We start from the raw sequence: 20,651 nt of genomic DNA, 5'->3' as shown, positions 1-20,651 counted from the left end.
TCCCGAATAATGACGGAGTTATGCAAGGTTTTACAGGTACGAAAACTACGGACGTCGGTATACCACCCTCAGACAGACGGCCTTGTGGAAAGATTCAATCGTACCCTGAAAGAGATGTTACGAAAATTTGTCAAGGAGGATCCGCGGGACTGGGACCAACTACTACCCGCTCTGATGTTCACGGTACGTGAAGTCCCCCAGGCATCGCTAGGCTTCTCGCCCTTTGAGTTGCTGTATGGGAGGCAACCCCGAGGGATCCTAGACCTGATAAAGGAGGGATGGGAGGAACAGAGAACACCGGCCCTGGGAGTAGCCCAGTACGTGGGCAAGTTAAAAGGGAACCTCCGCAGGTTGGCAGAATGGGCCCAGGAGAACCTGAGGAAAGCCCAAGAGAAACAGCAGGCCCACTATAACCGAAGGGCCCAGGTAAGGGCGTTCGCACCGGGTGACCTAGTCCTCCTCCTACTCCCGAAGGGAGACTCCAAGCTAATGGCCAAATGGCAAGGGCCCTTTAAGGTAGTGCGACAAGTGGGGCCCGTAGATTACGAGGTATTGATTAACAGCAACCGAAAGGAGACACAAGTCTATCATATAAATTTACTAAAAAGGTGGAACCCGCGGGAAGCGCTCCTAATAGACCCGCGACCCCTAGATATCGAGTTCGGGCCCTGGGGTGAACCGGAGGTAGCGGTCGGCCAGGCCCAAACAGGGGAGGGTCTGTCACCCACCCAACAAGACCAAGTGAGGGCAGTCCTGCGGCAGTTCCAAGAGACCTTGACCAGCCGACCGGGGCAGACACAGGAAGTCTACCATGAGATAGCAACTGAGCCAGGCAAGATAGTTCGAGACCACTTGCGGCCCGTACCCCGGAAAATGTGGGATACAGTGAAGAAAGAACTGCAGAAGATGCTAGAATGGGGGGTGATTCAGGAATCACGCAGTGAGTGGCGGAGCCCCATAGTGTTGGTCCCAAAACCAGATGGGACCACTAGATTTTGTATAGATTTTCGAAAGGTAAACGCCATATCACGATTCGACGCGTACCCCATGCCGCGCGTAGACGAATTACTTAACCGGGTGGGGAAGGCCCAGTACTTGTCAACAATAGACTTAACAAAGGGATACTGGCAGATACCCCTGTCCCCCGAAGCTCAGAAGAAAACGGCGTTCGCTACGCCCTTCGGACTATACCAATTCTTAAACATGCCATTCGGCTTACAGGGAGCGGCCGCTACCTTCCAGAGACTAATGGACCACCTGTTACGGGACCACCACGAATACGCCACCGCCTACATAGACGATATTGTCATTTTCAGCAGGTCCTGGGAACAACACCTCGAGCACATCGCGGCCGTTCTAGAGACACTCAGACGGGCAAACCTGACGGCTAACCCAAAAAAGTGTCATTTTGGGGAACGAGAGGTCTCTTACCTAGGATATACAGTGGGGCAAGGCAGGCTTAAACCCCTGCTGAGCAAAATCCAGGCAGTTCGGGATTACCCGGCCCCCACCACAAAGAAACAGGTCCGCCAGTTCCTCGGGCTAGCCGGATATTACCGACGGTTCGTAGATAACTTTGCGACGGTAGCCGCACCCCTAACGGACCTCACCCGGAAGGAGCAGCCCCAAAATGTGAAATGGACGGAGCAATGCAACAACGCATTCGAAAGACTGAAATATGAGCTCACTCATGCCCCAGTGTTAATTCAACCCGATTTTAATAAGCCATTTATCTTACAGACGGACGCGTCGGACCTCGGACTGGGAGCAGTACTCGCCCAGGAAGAGGAAGGGGCCGAACACCCCGTGTTGTACTTGAGTCGCAAATTGTTCCCACGGGAAAAAGCCTACGCTACTATTGAAAAGGAAGCCTTGGCCCTTAAATGGGCCGTTGACTCTTTACGATATTTCCTTTTAGGTTCCGAGTTCACGCTGGTAACGGACCACGCCCCCCTCCGATGGATCCAGGGGATGAAGGATACGAACCCCCGTATAATGAGATGGTACCTGAGCCTGCAACCCTACAAATTTGAAGTAAAACATAGGTCAGGTACTACAAACGGAAATGCTGACTGTTTGTCGCGGGTACCAGAAAAGGGGACCGGGGGAGAGGCGGGGGTAAATAGGAGCCTAAGGGGGGAGGGATGTGACGGGGCAGGCACAGGGTCCGCGCCGCCCCGCACTGAGACGGGGAACCCGGAAGCAGGAGCCCCGGCCGAGACGGCCGTCGGCCCGCCGCTTTCCCCGGCGCCGGGCGATGACGTCACCGGAGGCGACGGGGAGAGCGCGGAGAGGGGCGGGGCCTGGAGTCACGGGACCACGCCGGCCCCGGCGTCCGCAGGGGAGCGGGCCGTCCAAAAGGCGCCTGACCATGGACCGGGGGAGAGGAGCGCTGGAGGCAGGACGGAGGAACCGAGCCCGTTGGGAGGCCCTGGGGAGGAGACGCGTGACCCGCGGCGGCTGAAGCCCCACCCAAGACAGGGGCTCCGGGTGAGTCTGTCCCCTTGCTGGGGGGGGAACGTGCCGAACAACCGGCCGGGAAGAAGTGACCCAGGGCGGGGCCGTGGTCCCCGCGAGTGGAGGGTTTGGGGGAACGTAACCCCCTCCACTGACTAGGGACTAGCGTCCCCGTCTTAGGGCCCTGGGTCGGGGCTCGGAGTGAGGGAGGGCCCGAGTCCCCTTCCCGGCGTCTGCGAGCCAGTGCGGGCTCTGACATCCCACACGGTCGGTCGGGAGCTAGGATCGGACGGAGGGCCAGGAATCCGATCAGCTGGTTAGGACGAGGGTCACCCGAACTCGGGGTGACCACCAGGGCAACGGGTTACAGCATCCCAGAATCATGGTTACTTTTTTTGCAACAGCATCACACTGTAGTTGAGCGTGGCGGTTGCCCATTTGAGAAACATGTACAAGACTTAGCTTAGGACTGGGACACCTTTAGCTCTCCCTGACAAAAGAGGTTGATCCAAGCAGCAGTGAGATACACACACACACACACACACACACACCCCTCTAATTTCTTATTAAAGATAAAACTTTCATAAGAATAATCCCTACTCATTAGATACATTGCTTCCTCTTCCTATTCTCCCCAGTGTTGCCTGTGGGTGAGGCTAAGACAGAGACTAAAGGATAGAGAATTGGTTGTAGTGAATACAAAGAAGATTTTCCGTTGAAGCCACTGGCCACACACGCAACCTGCAGTTTTCCCTGGCTTTCTATCTGAGAGACTCATGCTGGATCCATCAAAGCACTTCAGTAAGTCCCAATAAAGACACTTGCATGCCTAAAGTTAACCATGAGCTCAAGAAATTTGCTGTATCATGGCCTAACTAAATGCAGCCTGTGATGTCCCCAGTCACCATGCAGGGTTTCCCAAAGTCTTAGCCTGAACATGAAGAGCAGAATCTGTAGCATGGACAGGACACTGGCATGCTCCATTCCCGCTCACAGCATGTTTATATGGGGCTGTGTAAATAATATAAAGAGTCCATATTTTCAACATCTACAAGTCAAACATTTCACTGTGGTATCTGGATATAAGATGATCCTTTTAAGACCTTGAAATACATTTGAGGAGGTGACCCAGGAGAAAGCTGGAACAAGATTTAATTTCTAAGATATATATGATTGTGATTGGAACAGATGTTGACAGGGCCACCAACAGGGAGGAGCAAAGGGGGAAGTTGCACCAGGGCCTGGTAATTTCAAAGGGCCCAGGGATTTGAGCTACTACTGCAGCAGCAACAGCAGCCATAGCCCTGGGCCCTTTAAATCATCACCAGAGCCCTATGTATTGAGATTCCGGTGGCACTGAGGCCTGGCCAAAAAAGGCTACCCCAAGTGCCACCTCTTCCACAAAGCCCCACCAGGGCCTGGAGTTGAGCCCCACCCACATTGCCCAGATCTGGGCAAAGTCTGTGGCCAGTCCTGGATGCAGAAAAGAAAACACAGATGGAAAGATGAGAGGAATTTGTACAAAATGATTGATTTGAATGATGGGTCTTTATTTGGGAGAAGAATCTATGTATTTGATTTGTAGAGCTCAAAGAATATTTTTAAAATGTCTGTATCAAAGGTAATCAACTCCAGTTAGGGTCCATTATATATTTGCTGTGAGGAAGATGCTGTATTGGAGGGCTTGCACGAAAAGGAGAACATACTTGCAGAGGCGATGGTTTTGTCCGGGAAATATTTGTGTCCTGGGGATTCCCAACCTTCTTACTTAATGTTGCAGTAATGAAGCTGCATTTTAAACAGAACAAATTAATTTCTTAGCATCAGGAACTGATATTTCATGTTACAGGAAATATGCAACTTCTCCTATGTTTTTTTGGTACTCTCTAGTCCGGAACTCTTGGGACCTGACCAATTCTGAAGGAGAGAATTTTTTGGACCACAGGATGTCAATATTGTCTAGCAGCATTACCAACACTTCTACAGCTTACTGTGCTGCTAGAGGGCACTTAGGGGTAAATTAGAACTAAATAATAACACAGAACACTAAGAGATAGGACAGGTGGATGTAAACAAACTTTATGGGACCACAGGAAACTTGGCCACACACATGAAATGATGGATGAGAGAGTTCTGGATTAGAGAGGTTCAACCTGTATAGTAAATTATGTGCTGCCCTTGTAATGGAAAAACTTTCACATCAAGTAGGTACAAAGAGAGGTGCCTAAAATAACAAGTATCTACTAATTTGCTCACCTGTTTTAGTATACTCAGAGGTGGGCTCCCCAGCCAGCAAGCCAGTCTTTAGTCAGGTTCTTTGCATATTAGCCTGATCCTCAATAAGTAATGTAGGATGTAGCGTTGTGACTTGTCTCAGTAAAATGTTTTTAAAAACCCACAGTGACTTGCATGGTGACAAATGTCAGAAGGGTAGCCATTTTTGTCTGTCTATACAAAAGCAATGAGAAGTCCTGCGGTACCTTAAAAACTAACAGATTTATTTGGGCATAAGCTTTTGTAGTTGAAAAGCTCCTCGTTGTTTAATAAAAAAATAGTGCCCCATCAGTGGTAGAGTAGGAGCAGGTTTCTTGACAATTGACAGAACTTTAGAAGCCAGAGCTGGAGAGTGAGCAACCTGTTTATAACAGTCCTGGAAGACCAGACTGAGACAGCAGCCACAACATTTAGGAGAGGGGCTCAATTTTGTTTGAAAATGTTTGTTTCTTAAACTTCTGGAGGATCTTTTCTTCCACGAGAAATTATGAAAATTCTACTTGTCATTCCAAAAATGGATTATTTTTCAGAATTTTGGAATTTTTTATAGAATGGAAACTTCTAATCTCTAATCAACCCCCATATTCACCAGAACAGAGTTTTAGATTTTGCAGAGCACCATACACTGTACAAGTCCTGTCTTTGGCACCAAACAAGGCCCAAAAGAAAAATCTATAGGCAAGAAAACCCTTGACTGCAAAATTCCCAGGTCAGATAATATAAAGGAAGACACTCAAACTTTATTTAAAGACTTCAAATGTTGGAAAAGTTTCCACGCACACTGATGACGTGTTTTAGTCATTAATTAGCCTCATTTAAAAATGTTAACAGCAAACTAAAAATTATTAATGAGAGCACAGTTTTGTCCCCCTTATTTTTTAGATTTAAATTATGATAAAGGAAGACATGCCAACAGCTCTAGGCACCCTGACACAGCATTATAAATATATACTACACCATTATTAAAATGAGCATTTCAACAGGCACTCAGCCAGACACATTACCCTAAGCCCAATTAAACAGGTTTCTATTGAAGCTTGGCTGGAAGATCACCATGTTTGGACTGTCTTGGACCATGGAGGTAAGTTTGTCAACCCTCCAAGAATTAAAGATCAATCTTTAATAAAGATGATGTCATAAGAGCTCCAGGAACAAGTCCAACTGAAATTAGCAACCCAACAAGGAGGGGAGCAAGTTCTGAGTTGTCGAGCCCTTTTACACAGAAAAGAGCAGTTCTGGTCCCAGGCCTCTCGGGGCTTTTTTTTGGATTAACCCAGACTTAATACCCCATCTGGAGACCAAAGTGTAGTGAATGCAAAAGCTGGAGTGCTGGTGTCATATGCTCCCAGCAAGACACCCCGCTCAGTGAGTCACTGCATTGTGCACTGGCTTCAGCCTGACTCATGCTGAGAGATCGCCCTGGGATTGTTTCAGACAGTTAGGATGGAAGAACTGGGCCCCCAGTTAGTTTCAGAGAAACCAACAACCCCTGTATAGCATATGTCATGTTTCACAGGGCCACGTTAGAGGGCAACCTGAGGGTTTCAACTGCAGCATCAACTGCAGGGGCTTTTGTGAAAACATGCAGCACACTGATGCAGCTCTTAAAACAAACTCTTCTTTACGGGAGATGAATGTTACAGGTGCATTCATTACTGCCTTTCTTTTTAGGAAATCTTTCCCTAGCTACAATGTTTTATTCTGTAGAATGAAAAAGGAGGTTGCTAAGTAGATTGCGAAGTCTGGGGTAAAGGGAATTCCACTCCCATAGGTTAAAGCCTGGGGAGGATAGCTAAGCAGTATCTGATACTTGAACACAGATACAAATCAGGAAAAGGCCTTTAATACACCTCAGGCCAACATTGCTACTGGTTTGAAAAATCACTAGTTTACAGTTAAAATTAGAACTGGTCAAAAATGTTTTGTCAAAAAAGTGACATCTTTCCATTTTCTCAATTAAAAATGATAACTAAAAAATTGATTTTCAGTCTCTCAGTGTTCCCCTTCCCCTCCTTTCTATATGCATCTTTTCTCATTTGCCACTGAAAAATCATGGGGGAATTAAAAAAAGATTAAGAGTTATTTTTTCCCCTCAAAAATGAATCCGATTTTTTTTAAATCTATGCACATTTTAATTTTCTAAATAAAAAAGGCATTTTGTCAGAATGATTGTTTACCAGATTTCAATCAGACCTACTTTAAAAATAGCAGTCTACACTTGACAAGCATTCTGTAAACTACGATACCCACATGAGGAAATGAGGAGACAGATTAACAGGGCCAAGCATGTACCCAGAAGCCTCCTGCTACAGGACAAGCCCAAGAAAGAAACCAACAGACCACCACTGGCCATCACCTACAGTCCTCAGCTAAAACCTCTTCAACATATCATTAGTGATCTACAACCCATCCTGGACAATGATCCCTCGCTTTCACAGGCCTTGGGAGTCAGGCCAGTCCTCGCCCACAGACAACCCGCCAACCTGAAGCATATTCTCACCAGCAACTATACACCGCACCATAATAACTCTAACTCAGGAACCAATCCATGCAACAAACCTCAGTGCCAACTCTGCCCACATATATACGCCAGCAACACCATCACAGGACCTAACCAGATCAGCCATACTGTCACTGGTTCATTCTCCTGCACATCTACTAACGTAATAAACGTCATCATGTGCCAACAATGCCCCTCTGCTATATACATTGGCCAAACTGGACAGTCCCTACGTAAAAGAATAAATGGACACAAATCAGATAGTAGGAATGGCAATATACAAAACCCTGTAGGGTTTTTTCAATCTCCCTGAACACACAATTGCAGATCTAAAGGTAGCCATCCTGCAGCAAAAATAATTCAAGACCAGACTTCAAAGAGAAACTTCTGAGCTACAGTTCATCTTCAAGTTGGACACAATCATCTCAGGATTAAACAAAGACTGTGAATGGCTAGCTAACTACAAAAGCAGCTTCTCCTCTCTTGGTATTCACACCTCCAGATAAGCTACTAGAAGTGGGCCTCATACTCCCTGATTGGATCCACCTCGTCATGTCTAGCCTGATTCTGGCCTGCATATTTATACCTCCCTCTGGAAATTTCCACAACATGCACCTGACGAAGTGGGTCTTTGCCCATGAAAGCTTATGCTCCGACACTTCAGTTAGTCTATAAGGTGCCACAGGATTCCTCACCACTTTTGCAGATTCAGACTAACACGGCTACCCCTCTGATACTCATGCACTTTACTAGCAGACAATATTGGAAGGTGGCAAGATGATAGGGAACAGCCAGCGTGGATTTGTAAAGAACAACTCATGTCAAACCAATTTGAAAGCTTTCTTTGATAGGATGAGTCTTGTGGATAAGAGAGAAGTGGTAGATGTGGTATACCTAGACTTTAGTAAGGCATTTGATACGGTCTCGCATGATATTCTTATCAATAAATTAGGCAAATACAACTTAGATGGGGCTACTATAAGGTGGGTACATAACTGGCTGGATAACCGTACTCAGAGAGTAGTTATTAATGGTTCACAATCCTGCTGGAAAGGCATAACAAGTGGGGTTCCACAGGGATCTGTATTGGTGCCGGCTCTCTTCAATACCTTCATCAACGATTTAGATATTGGCATAGAAAGTACGCTTATTAAGTTTGCAGATGATTCCAAGCTGGGAGGGGTTGCGACTGCTCTAGAGGATAGGGTCATAATTCAAAATGATCTGGACAAATTGGAGAAATGGTCTGAGGTAAACAGGATGAAGTTTAATAAAGACAAATGCAAAGTGCTCCACTTAGGAAGGAACAATCAGTTTCACGCATACAGAATGGGAAGCGACTGTCTAGGAAGGAGTACGGCAGAAGGGTATCTAGGGGTTATAGTGGACCACAAGCTGAACATGAGCCAGCAGTGTGATGCTGTTGCAAAGAAAGGAAACATGATTCTGGGATGCATGAACAGATGTGTTGTGAGCAATACACGAGAAGTCATTCTTCCACTCTACTCTGCACTGTTTAGGCCTCAGTTGGAGTATTGTGTCCAGTTCTCGGCACCGCATTTCAAAAAGGATGTGGAGAAATTAGAGAGGGTCCAGAGAAGAGCAACAAGAATGATGAAAGGTCTAGAGAACATGACCTATGAGGGAAGGCTGAAAGAATTGGGTTTGTTTAGTTTGGAAAAGAGAAGATTGAGGGGGGACATGATAGCAGTTTTCAGGTATCTAAAAGGGTGTCCTAAGGAGGAGGAAGAAAACTTGTTCATCTTGGCCTCTGAGGATAAAACAAGAAGCAATGGGCTTAAACTGCAGCAAGGGAGGTTTAGATTGGACATTAGGAAAAAGTTCCTAACTGTCAGGGTAGTCAAACACTGGAATAAATTGCCCAGGGAGGTTGTGGAATCTCCATCTGTGGAGATATTTAAGAGTAGGTTAGATAAATGTGTATCAGGGATGGTCTAGATAGTATTTGGTCCTGCCATGAGGGCAGGGGACTGGACTCGATGACCTCTCGAGGTCCCTTCCAGTCCTAGTAATCTATGATTCTATATAAAGTATGCTGAATGGATGTAATATTATTACAGTTGCTCAAACCAGTGAGCAAACACATTGCTTCATTCTGAACAAACTGCATGTACCAAAGCTGTTCATCTGAAAGCCACGTGAAGATATTAGACTGTGCAGCCAGAAGTACGTGTCTATTTTGCAAGGTCATGAACCATAGATTAAATAAATGCTGCATTGGAAAATCATGCAAGTGAAAAGCAATGACATATAACTGGTGTTTTGGTTGCCATGGTTGAGAATGGTCAAAATTGACACCAAAAACTTCTAGCCTAACTACCCCTCATTGCTGTGAGACTAAAGTATGGATCTGGAGGACACTGATAGTTGTTCCTGACATATTTTTTCCACCAATCCTAATCAATTTTCAGTTGACCTCAAACACACCTGCTAGCTCAGCAGCAAGGCTGTGTTCCCCTGAATATTTGTTGTCCTTCTCAATTTGTTCTTACTAGAAAGCTTGAGCTAAAGGAAGGTGTAAATTTGACTCTGACCCATAGGAGAAAATGTGGTATTAATCAGTTCCTCCTGAGGAGGTCCTTTTACAGGCCTCTCAGCCCCTTTTGGTCAAGTAGTTTCTTAGCCCTACTTATTATTTTTTCTAGTGTGCCTTTGTTCAAATGTTTCATATGTATAATTATTCTTCACAGTCCATCTCACAGCACTATATGGAACGTTTTACTGCAATCTACATACTGTGATACATTAGCAGCATTCCAGTTCACCACTCAGGGCAAGATTGTACCTACTCCAACACAGCTGCATAGGGGAAAGGTAAAGATTTCTGCACGCTCACTAAGTGTTAGAACAGGAATGGGCAACCAGGAATGAGGGATGGGTCACAGGAGTGGCCCTCCTTCACCTCAGTGGTCTGCAGCAGCCTATGGCCCACTGGGGCTCCACCTCTGGCCCTGTGGACCCCCTGTATTTGTCCATCGCCCCCCCCCCCATGCACCTCTCTCAAACACTGGGGTACCAGAGCCCTGCACTTACCTGCTCCTCACCATCCCTCCCAGCACTTTTGGCCTGTGTCTAGACTGGCATGATTTTGCACAAAATCTTGCCGCCTCTATACACTGGCCACGAGTATTTGCGCAAGAACACTGACTTTGTAATGTACAAAATCAGTGGTTCTTGTGCAAATACTCTGATGCTCCCACTCAGGGATAAGCCCTCTTGTGGAAGTATTCTTGCACAGGAGGGCCAGTGTAGACAGGTAACATCCATTTCTTGCATAAGAAAGCCCGATGGCTAAAATGGCCATCTGAGCTTTCTTGTGCAAGAGAGCGTCTACACTGGCATAGATGCTTTTGCACAAAAGCAAATCTTTTGCGCAAAGGCACATGCCAGTATAGATGTTTTCTTGCACAAATACTTTTAATGGAAAAACTTTTCTGTTGAAAGTATTGTGCAAAATCATACCAGTCTAGACGCAGCCTTGGAGTATGCAAACTGCCTGATTCGTGCTTCATCCCCTCGCCTACTCCCCCCCATTTACCAGAACTAGAATGCTGTGAACAGCTGATTCGTGATATTCCATATCTGGGAGAGAGGGGTAGGAGCGGGGATGGAACATGAATCAGATGATTCACATGCTCCAAAAGTGCTGGGAAGGAAGTGCAGGGCTCTGGTGCCCTGGTGCATCAGAGGTGTGTAGAGAAGGGCGGGGGGGGGGGGGGGGAAGGGGGAGGGGCAGCCAGGAGGTTTGTGGGCTGCATGTGGAGCCCAGTAGATCCACTGCGTTAGAGTTACTAGGGTCTTAGTCCCAACTGCTGAGGGAAGCTCAAGAATTGCACTCCAGATGTTTTCCAATAGATACTTCAGTTGGAAAATGGCAGGAACTGGGCAAAGTTTTAGCCCCAAATCTTCCCTTAAACTAGTCTCTGGAGTTGGCTAGCTATAGTGTGTGTGTGTTTGGGAGGGCAGTAAGTAACACCTTGAAAAGGGCTGTTAGCAAGCCCCTTTGTCCCCGTGCACCTTGGATGCCCCCATACTCTAGTTTTTGCATAAAATACACCAGCTAGTTTTCAATCAGTAACTACGCTGAAGAATGATTACTGTTCCAAGGATATTTTTATGTTACAAATAGAGACCTTGGCATAGGCCTATTCATGATAATGTCTTTATTAATTATATGATATTCCAAACTGATAGTCTCTTCTCCCAAAGCTATAGTGAGGAAAAAGAAAGATGGAAAAAGACTTCAAAGAGCGCTGGGTGAGGAGTCTGCAGGGATTAGAGGCAAAAGAGATGCAGCAACAGAAGTGAGTAGATAGTATTATACACACACATATGTAACAGTCCTAACACTCATGAACATTCGTGGGAGGAAGGCATGTAAGTAATAGACCCATTGTCATTCTCTATAAACAAATGGGTATTTTTTAAATAATACTGGATGATACCTTCAGCTGGTTTGAATTTACTTAGCTCTGTAGAGAGCTACTACAGTAGATGGGTTGCATGGGACTATTATATTGCCATACTAATTTCAACCCCCAATATTTGATATTAATTTTAACTAGCCTTTTTCATATTTACTTTTTAAATGTTCTGAAATCCTCCAATTTTCTGTTGAAAAAAACCTGCAAAATGCAAGAACTGAGTTCCCAGTTAAGAAAAATTCTTAATTTTCATCATTGTTTATGGGAAATGTTAATCCTCCTTGAACACACAGAGAAAAATAAACTATTCTTCTATCCATAAATGAATTGAAGACCTTCTACATATCACATATATAGTAGGGAAGCTCCAACGCCAAAATATCAATTAAGTTCAGCTTAATGTTAGAGTACACGTAATGCAAGCAAGTGACCGGTTCACATTGAGAATAGCCTGATACTGCTCTTAGCCGAAGTACTTGCTCCATCAGCTTAAGTGGTAACGGCCAACATTTTAGAGCAGAAGGTTTTGTGTTTAATAACCATTATAAAGGTCCAATGAATAAGCAACCCCTTGTCAATAGAAGAAACCTAGCCATAAAAGTAACTAAACATTTAAAATGTCTTATCTTCAGAATGTAATTTCCAAATATAAATTTGCTTATGTAAAAATTATGAAACCAAGAGTGCAGAGTTAAAAACATGATAAACATTATTTATACTAAGACAGATAACAATAACAATGAAAGCGCATCCAATAGGTTTTTACACTTTCAAAATTGGGACTCTCTGCTCCGGCAACATCCATGGTCCGGCAGAGCCGCAGATGTTGCTGGACCAGAGAGTCCCAGAGGCAAAGAGCTGAAGCCAGCCAGGAGAATGCAGGGCTGGGAAGCTCTGGCTGGGCCAGCAGTGGCTGGGCCAGGTGGTGCCTGGGGAGCCCTGGTCCGGCCAGAGAACCCCCGGCCTCAGCAGGACCATGTGGTGAACAGGGAGCCCCCGCCCCGGGCAGGGAACCCCTGGTGTCAGCCAGGCCAAGCAGCAAATAGGGAGTCCCTGCCCCGCCTGGGGAACCCCTTGCAGCAGCAGGGCCAGGCGGCAGCACAGGCAGCCCCAGGGAAGCCAGGTCGGAGCAGGACTGGCCCCCGCAGCGGAGCTGGTGGCAGCCAGGCAGCACCAGCCAGGGAATCCCGGGAAACACCCAGTGGCAGCTGGCTGGGCAGCTGGGTGGCCCCAGCCAGAGAACTCCCCGATGTTGTCAGGGGCAGGTGGCCAGGGAGCCCCAGCCAGGGAACCCCTGGAATTCCCAGTGCAGTGAGGTTGGGGTGGCCAGGTAGCCCTGGCCAGAGAACCCCCAGCAGCAGCGAGGCAGGCAGCAGTAGGTGAGCCTTGGTCAGGGAGCCCTGGGGAATCCCAAACGGTAGCGAGGCTGTGGCATCTGAACAGGCTGGTGGTATCTAGGTGGCCCCGGCAGCAGAACCTGGGGAACTCCGGGTAGCAGCAAGAAGGAGCCCCAGTTTGGGAAGCCTGGGAGTGGGACAGCCAACATGGGAACACTGACCTCCCCTGGTCTGGCAAGCCGCCTGGTTTGGGACTGCTCAGGTCCTGACAGTGCCGGACCAAGAAGGTCCAACCTGTAGTTGCATGTTACATTTTCAGGAGTTGTGCGTGTGTTCCAGTCAACACCAAACAAACAGACTGGCAGACCACTGTTTCCATTGGACCAGAACAAATTGTGGCAGTATCAAGAAAATGCATCTGGGAGTTATGTCTACTGACTACTGTGAAATCCTTCTTCACAACTCAATAAGAAAATGAGCTAGTGGTATTGCCGCTGGGCTTTTTAGCCTGAAGATACCAGGAGAGGCATTCTAGGGGCAGAATTGGCAGAGCTCTACTTCATCACAGCAACCCTCAACTGACCATTTAATTTATCAGAGGAATAAATTAAAGCTTCATGAGACGTTGTCTAAGGGTATGGCTACATTAGCAACCCTAGTTCGAACTAGGGTGGCTAGTGCAGCCATACCCTAAGTTACATCAAGGCCCATGCCTGCCCTTAGTAATTGGCTCCCTGGTGCTTCCCATCACAAGAAGAAGGTGATCAGAGAGGGTGTGCAGTCCCTAATGGATGAAGGAGGTAAGCTAGTGACAGAGGATGTGGGGAAAGCTGAAGTACTCAATTCTTTCTTTGCCTCTGTATTCACGGACAAGGTCGGCTCCTGGACTTCTGTGCTAAGTGATGCAAGATGGGAAGAAGATGGACAGCCCTTGGTGGGTAAAGAACAGGTTAGGAACTATTTAGAAAAGCTAAACGTACACAAATCCATGGGTCCAGACTTAATGCACCCGAGGGTACTGAGGGAGTTGGCAAATGTCATTGAGGAGCCTTTGGCCATTATCTTTGAAAAGTCGTGGAGATCGGGAGAAATCCCAGATGACTGGAAAAAGGCAAATGTAGTGCCCATCTTCAAAAAAGGGAAGAAGGACGATCCAGGGAACTATAGGCCGGTCAGTCTTACCTCGGTTCCCGGAAAAATCATGGAAGGGATCCTAAAGGAATCCATTTTGAGACACTTGGATGAGAGGAAAGTGATCAGGAATAGTCAGCATGGATTCACAAAGGGCAAGTCGTGCCTGACCAATCTGATTAGCTTCTATGATGAGGTAACTGGCTCGGTGGACATGGGAAAGTCAGTGGATGTTATATACCTTGACTTTAGCAAGGCTTTTGATACCGTCTCCCACAATATTCTTGCCAGCAAGTTAAGAGAATGTGGATTGGATAAATGGACGGTAAGATGGATAGAAAGATGGCTAGAAGGCCGGGCCCAGCGGGTAGTGATCAACGGTTCGATGTCAGGATGGCGGTCGGTTTCTAGTGGAGTGCCCCAAGGTTCGGTTCTAGGACCAGTTTTGTTCAATATCTTTATTAATGACCTGGATGAGGGGATAGATTGCACCCTCAGCAAGTTTGCAGATGACACTAAGCTGGGGGGAGAGGTAGATACGCTTAAGGGCAGAGATAGGATCCAGAGTGACTTAGACAAATTGGAGGATTGGGCCACTAGAAATCTCATGAGATTCAACAAAGACAAATGTAGAGTCCTGCACTTGGGACGGAAGAATCCCAAGCATAGTTACAGGCTGGGGACCAGCCAGTTAAGTTGTAGTTCTGCAGAAAAGGACCTGGGGGTTACAGTGGATGAGAAGCTAGATATGAGTCAACAGTGTGCCCTTGTAGCCAAGAAGGCTAATGGCATATTAGGATGCATTAAGAGGAGCATTGCCAGCAGATCCAGAGATGTCATTATTCCCCTTTATTCGGCTTTGGTGAGGCCACATCTGGAGTATTGTGTCCAGTTCTGGGCCCCCCACTACAAAAAGGATGCGGAAGCATTGGAGAGGGTCCAGCGGAGGGCAACCAAAATGATTAGGGGGCCGGAGCATATGACCTCCGAGGAGATGCTGAGGGACTTGGGTCTGTTTAGTCTGCAGAAGCGAAGAGTGAGGGGGGATTTGATAGCAGCCTTCAACTTCCTGAAGGGAGGTTCCAAAGAGGCTGGAGAGAGGCTGTTCTCAGTAGTGACAGATGGCAGAACAAGGAGCAATGGTCTCAAGTTGTGGTGGGAGAGGTCCAGATTGGATATTAGGAAAAACTATTTTACTAGAAGGGTAGTGAAGCATTGGAATGGGTTACCTAGGGAAGTAGTGGAGTCTCCATCCCTAGAGGTATTTAAGTCTTGGCTTGACAAAGCCCTGGCCGGGTTGATTTAGATGGGATTGGTCCTGCCTACAGCGGGGGGCTGGACTTGACGACCTTCTGGGGTCTCTTCCAGTTCTAGGATTCTATAAGGGGATGGTTGGATGAAATAACATGATCTTGGTAACTAATTGACCATTCATTATCAGTTGGAAATAGGTCAATGGAGGGATGATAGGAGTTGCTCTAGGGAACTTTCTGGGTGTCTGGCTGGTGAGTCTTGCCCACATGCTCAGGGTTTAGCTGATCGCCATATTTGGGGTCGGGAAGGAATTTTCCTCCAGGGTAGATTGGCAGAGGCCCTGGAGGTTTTTCGCCTTACTCTGTAGCATTGGGCACAGATTACAGCTGAAGGACTCTCTGCATGTTGGGTCCTTCAAAGTATTTGAATGCTTCAATATCTTTGATATAGGTGAGAGGATTATTCTAAGAGGGGTGGTTGAGATTCTGTGGCCTGCACTGTGCAGGGGGTCAGACTAGATGATCATAATGGTCCCTTCTGACCTTAAAGTCTATGAGTCTATGAGAATCCTCACCCCTTTCTTACTCATTGGCAGAGGAGACAATCACACCCTCTATATTTATATAGCCCTTAGTGCAATGGGGACCAAATCCTAAGTAGGAACTCTGGCACTATTATACAGACAAATGGAATACAGCTTGAACTTGACACTCTAAGCTTAGAGGCAGCAAAGGCCAAAGGAATCAGTAGCTGATGGATCATCATTTCATGACTACTGCTATAATTCTTCACTAAAGAAAGAGAAATACTGAATTCAGCTCTAGGGAGATTAAGTCTGCGTAATTTCTTATGCCTATGCTAATATGTAGCTCCAAAATTCTAATGGGCAATAAGAAAGAAAGAAAGAAAGAAAGAAAGAAAGACACAGAATATCTATCTGTTTTCAGCAAGCCAAACATTCTGCAAGCTCTCTGCACATGTAAATACAAAATATTGTGATAGAGCCCTTACAAGAAGTTAGTTTCTGCAATCAGCCTTTCCTCTTTTTATTTTAGGAAGCATTTTTTTCTTTCCTGGCCCTAAAAGCCCATACATTTGATAGGGATGAAAGATGTGGTTAGTGCTGTGACATCCGGTCCTTAGGTTGATTGCTAAAATGAAACTTGTATTAGATCATCAAATGCATCTGGTGAGAACTGAAAACTGGAGCACAAGGCCCAGAATACAGAATAGCCCCTTTCTGTCATTTTCCCTTTCACTGGTCATTTTGCAAAGTCATTGTTATCACTCAATTCAGAAAACACAAGACTGTTAAAACACAGTCTCTAATCTGTAGTCAGAAAGAGAGGAGGGGAGAGGACAAACCATGGGCCAGAGCAGACAAACAACCGCATACAAAGGAATCCAATGCATCAGGGAAGGGCAGACAAATAAGCAGTGGCAAATTTTTAAAGTGCTTGTACACAAATGCTAGGAGTCTGATTACTAAGATGGGTGAACTAGAGTATCTCGTATTAAATGAGGAGACTGACATAATAGACATCACTGAAACCTGGTGGAATGAGGAAAATCTGTGGGACACAATCATACTGGGATATAAAATAGATAGAAAGGATAGAGCAGGCCGAGTGGGTGGCGGAGTGGTACTGTATGTGAAAGATAATGTAGAATCAAACGAAATAAAAATATTAAGTGAATCAACATGTTCAATAGAATCGCTATGGATAGTAATTCCATGCTCCAATAATAAGAAATTAGCAGTAGGGATATATTACCGACCACCTGACCAGGACAGCGATACTGACATTGAAATGCTGAGGGAGATTAGAGAGGCTACCAAAATAAAGAACTCTATAATAATGGGAGATTTTAATTACCCCCATATTGACTGGATACATGTCACCTCAGGAAGAGAGGTGGAGATAAAATTTCTCAATGGCTTAAATGACTGCTTCTTGGAGCAGCTGGTGCAGGAACACACAAGGGGAGAGGCAATTCTCAGTTTAGTCCTGAGTGGAGTGCAGGATCAGGTCCAGGATATAACCGTTACCGGACCGCTTGGGAATAGTGACCATAATATAATAACATTCAACATTCCTGTGGTGGAAAGAACACCACAGCAGTCCAGCATCCTGGCATTTAATTTCAAAAAGGGGAATTACACAAAAATGAGGAGGTTAGTGAAACAGAAATTAAAAGGCACAGAGACTAGAGCCAAATCCCTGAAAGCTGCATGGAAACTTTTTAAAGACACCATAATAGAGGCCCAACTTAAATGTATACCCCAAATTAAAAAACATAGCAAGAGACCTAAAAAAGAGTCACTGCGGCTTAACCACCATGTAAAAGAAGCAGTGAGGGACAAAAAGGTATCTTTTAAGAAGTGGAAGTCCAGTCCTAGTGAGATAAATAGAAGAGAACATAAACACTGTCAAATCAAGTGTAAAAATGTAATAAGAAAAGCAAAAAAAGATTTTGAGGAACAGCTAGCCAAAAACTCAAAAAGAAATAACAAAATGTTTTTTAAGTACATTAGAAGCAGGAAGCCTGTTAAAAAACCTGAGGGTCCCCTACATGATCGAGCTATAAAAGGATCAATCAAGGACGATAAAGTCATTGCGAAGAAACTAAATGATTTCTTTGCTTCAGTCTTTACAGCTGAGGACGTTGGGGAGATTCCTGAATCTGCACTGTCCTTTGTGGGTGATGAATCGGAGGAACTGTCCCGGATTGCAGTGTCTTTAGAGGAGGTTTTGGAACAAATAGAAAAACTTAATGTTAACAAATCTCCGGGACCGGATGCCATTCATCCAAGGGTTCTAAAAGAACTCAAATGGGAAATTGCTGAGCTATTATCTGTGGTTTGTAACCTATCCTTTAAATCGGCTTCCGTACCTAATGTCTGGAAGGTAGCCAACATGACACCAATATTTAAAAAGGGCTCTAGAGGCGATCCTGACAATTACAGACCGGTAAGTCTAACTTCAGTACCGGGCAAATTAGTAGAAACAATAGTAAAGAATAAAATTGAGAAGCATGTAGAAGAACATAATTTGTTGGACAAAAGTCAACATGGCTTCTGTAAAGGAAAATCCTGTCTTACTAATCTGTTAGGGTACGTCTACACTACAACGTTAATTCAAACTAAGCTAATTCGAACTAACGGATCCAGACTAAAAAACTAGTTCGAATTAGCATTTTGCTAATTTGAACTAGCATGTCCACATTAAGTGGACCCTGAACCGGGCTTAAGGATGGCCGGAAGGAGTGCTGGCAGGGCATCAGAGGAGGAATTAGAGTGTGGAGATGCTTTCTCAGGCTAGCCGAGGGCTGTGCTTAAAGGGTCCCTACCCTCACCCCGGACAGACAGTTCTCAGGAGTGCCCCGCTTGCAGAGCAGTCCTGGCTTGGATTGCGTGGACTACCCACACTGGGCACATCACAGCACTCGGCCATCAGACCGGCTGCACTTGCCGCAGGCTGCCATCTGGGGAGAGGGGGCAATTGGGGGGCTGCAGGAGAGCTTCTACCCCCAGAAGCCCGCAGAGCCAGCCCAGTCCTCCCCATCGGGGGCTCGTGCCCCATTCCTCCCTCACCTCCTTCCACTTACCCCTCCCTAGCCCCTCTTCTTGATGTACAAAATAAAGGACACGTGTCTTCCAAAATGGAATCTGTCTTTATTGAACAAAAGTGGGGGAGACCAGGAAAAGGAGGTGGGAGAGGGGAAGAGAGAGGGTGGGAGAGGGGAGGGCAACTACAATGATGAGGGGTTTGGAACAAGTCCCATATGAAAAGAAGCTAAAGAGACTGGGACTTTTCAGCTTAGAAAAGAGGAGAAGGAGGGGGGACAGGATAGAGGTCTCTAAAAGCAGGAGTGGGGTGGAGAGGGTGCATACAGAAAAGTTCTTCATTAGTTCCCATACTAGAAGGACTAGAGGACACCAAAGGAAAGGAATGGGTAGCAGGCTTCAAACTAGTAACACAAAGTTGTTCTTCACAAAGCAGAGTCAACCTGTGGAACTCCTTGCTCCAGGAGGCTGTGAAGGCTAGAACTAGAACAGAGTTTAAAGAGAAGTGAGATAAGTGTCTTTCTGCCTGTTCTCCAAGGCTACAAGTGAGCTCTTGTTTGTATGGATGGATGTTTTTAAGTCAGATGTTTATAACTCAGGGATTGCCTGAACACAGCCTGGTGACATCAGGTAACAGTCTGTCATGGATTACATCCATACACACAGTGATGAAAAATATATTCATTACAAATGTAAAGGAAAATTAATGTATAGGAAAACTTGAGTATTGAAATTTCTCTGGTATTTTGCCATTCATTGATCTTTCTAGTCAAACAGGGCTTGTTCCCTAATAGTTATGGAAGAATGCAAATAATGAAGTCACAGGGAAACAAAATGGGCCATGTTGCAAAGGCTGGGGAAAAGCTGGGGATGATCGGCGAATATCCTGCTTCCTGTATTAAACATTAATGCAGAGATCCAAACATAACTAAAGTGCAGTTGTTCCTGGTTTGTGGTCAGGGAAAAATAATGGTGAATCATCTTCAGAACCAACAGATGACATAAAGATGGCCCATGGTGAGTAGATTACAAGCCAGCACAGCCGCGCAGCGCGGTCTGCACATGCGCAGTGTGCCGAACCGCACAGCTGGCGAGCGGGACTCGCTGCCACTTGGTGAGTCCCTGTTTATGGGCCTCACTGTAACATTCATTTTCCTCACAGACACAGTACAGGAGCAGAAGCTCAATAGAATGTGTCATATAGCAACATGCCTTACCTTACCTGGTGCCTTCTATGGGTACGTCTAAACTACATGCCTCCGTCGACGGAGGCATGTAGATTAGCCAGATCGGCAGAGGGAAATGAAGCCGCGATTAAAATAATCGCGGCTTCATTTAAATTTAAATGGCTGCCCCGCTCTGCCGATCAGCTGTTTGTCGGCAGATCGGGGCAGTCTAGACGCGCCGCGCCGACAAAGAAGCCTTTGTTAAGTCCGGTGCGGAGGGTGTCGAATTTTAGCATGAATGCCAGTTCAGAGGATTCCCTTTCAAGTGCAGATTTGAATGTCTTCTGAAGTAGGATGCAGGTTAGCAGGTCATTGAGACTGTGTCCTTTCTGGTTGAAATGACAAGAAACTGTTTTCTCTTTGTGATCTTGTCTGATATCTGTTTTGTGGGCATTAATCCTTTGGCGAAGTGTCTGAGATGTTTGTCCAATGTACATAGCAGACGGACACTTTCGGCAC

The 20,651-nt window shown here is 46.0% G+C and overlaps 1 long non-coding RNA gene across 1 annotated transcript in view; it reads left to right on the top strand.

The window, feature by feature from the left end:
• The first annotated feature begins 2,210 nt into the window (after positions 1-2,210).
• Positions 2,211-20,651, top strand: part of LOC149525896 (uncharacterized) — a 29,076-nt gene continuing 10,635 nt past the window's right edge. The window contains exons 1-2 of the long non-coding RNA XR_016348903.1: positions 2,211-2,490; positions 3,096-3,258. This is a non-coding gene — a long non-coding RNA (uncharacterized LOC149525896). The remainder of the gene's footprint in view (positions 2,491-3,095; positions 3,259-20,651) is intronic.

Source organism: Pelodiscus sinensis, chromosome 1 (assembly GCF_052426305.1).
Source record: "Pelodiscus sinensis isolate ZL-2025 chromosome 1, ASM5242630v1, whole genome shotgun sequence".
NCBI lineage: Eukaryota > Metazoa > Chordata > Testudines > Trionychidae > Pelodiscus > Pelodiscus sinensis.
Note: the sequence above shows the minus strand (reverse complement) of the source record. Positions and strands in the feature narration are given on the sequence as shown.